The following is a 1,737-nucleotide window of genomic DNA, read 5'->3' as shown; positions in this document are numbered from 1 at the left end:
TACGCCCAGATAAGTGGTCCTCTGTAATGGAGAAAGCACACTTTTCTTGGCGTTTAGTCTTAACCCCGACTCTTTCATATGAGCGAAAACGACATCTCGATGCCGAACCGCCATCTGCTCTGATTGAGCTAAAATCAACCAATCGTCGATGTAATTGAGTATGCGGACGCCCTGGAGTCGCAGAGGAGCCAGAGCAGCATCCACACACTTTGTGAAAGTACGGGGTGAGAGTGCTAGGCCGAAGGGAAGGACCCGATATTGGTAAGTTTTGCCCCTGAAAGCAAACCTCAGGAACTCCCTGTGATTGGGAAGGATGGAGACACTGTTTGACAGTGAGCATTTTGAACTTCAGATGCATGACTGAGCGGATCGCAGATCTAAAATTGGACGCAACTCTCCATCCTTCTTTGGAACAATGAAGTACCGGCTGTAGAACCCGGACTCCCTGTCGAGAGGAGGGACCACCTCGATGGCCTCCTTCCTCAAGAGAGTATTGACTTCTTGTTCTAATACCAGAGCCTGCTCTGGGCCCACTACTGTGAGAAAAACCCCTTTGAAAGGCGGCGGCGGAGCGCCGAACTGAATGCGATAGCCTCTTTCTACAGTTTGCAGGACCCAACGAGATATATTTGGCAGTAGTTTCCACGCTGCTAAATAATCTACTAAGGGAACCAGTCTCTCGAGACTGGCCTCTGGTGTATTTGGAGCTGCTAGCTGGGTGCCCTGAAGCGGAGGACCGGCAGGAGACAGCCGAGCTAGCTGCTCGAGAGACCCCCGAAGGGATGGCGAGGCTCTCAGTTTCGCTAAGTTCCCGGGCGGAAAATACAGAGAGAAACCGCTGCGCCCTGGAACACTGGCAGGGTTGGCAGAACGATTTCCTGAGGGCGCTGAGGAGAGACGGACACCGTGTGATGCGGTGCACCCCGCTCTTCACCAGTAGGGGCCGCCCTCAGCAGTCCTGGGCTTAAAAATGTCAGGACCGCTTCATCGAGGGCTTCCTTGACTGAAGCACGACCCACAGATCGGGCCTCGCCTTAGAAGTCCCCGACTTAGAGCACCGCCGTCCTCGGTCCCACTGCTGGGGAGCGCGAGAGGCAACGCTCTGCTTCTGAGGCGAGGGAGAAACCGCTGGAATGCCGCCGCCTGTTTATGAGCCTCCTGGTATCTGTCGACGACGGAATTGACAGCGTCGCCGAACAGACCAGAAGGCGCAATCAGGGCATCCATAAGGCAGACCATAAATGCTTCTCTGCTGCCATGGACCTCCCAATAGCACGAGCGGTCTCCTTGGTGGCGCGGAGAACTAAATCACCGGTTCTCCTTAATTCTAAAATGTCATGTGCCTTCACTTGCTCGCCTTCATCAAGCTCTTTCAGCAGGTCGGCTTGGTACGCCTGTAACACTGACATAGTGTGCAGACACGCACCAGCCTGACCCGCTGCCGAGTACCTCTTGCCCACCAGCGCTTAAGTGGTTCACAGCGGTTTGGAGGGCAAGACCGGAGCCTTCAGAGACGATGCCGCACCAGGCGACAGATAGCTCGCAAGCGTCTGCTCTACCCGGGGCATCGCTCTGTAACCGCATTCACCCAGCCCCGCCACATTTCCATAGTAATCAGAGGCGGGGACGAATAAGCGGGCCGAGAATGGTTTCTTCCACGATCTCGACACCTCGGTGTGGAGATCGGGAAAAAACGGCAGGCTCCGGCGTGGAGGTAGCGGCTTAGCACAGAGAAAG

Source organism: Sinocyclocheilus anshuiensis, unplaced genomic scaffold (assembly GCF_001515605.1).
Source record: "Sinocyclocheilus anshuiensis isolate Anshui unplaced genomic scaffold, SAMN03320099.WGS_v1.1 scaffold971, whole genome shotgun sequence".
NCBI classification, from domain to species: Eukaryota; Metazoa; Chordata; class Actinopteri; order Cypriniformes; family Cyprinidae; genus Sinocyclocheilus; species Sinocyclocheilus anshuiensis.
Note: the sequence above shows the minus strand (reverse complement) of the source record.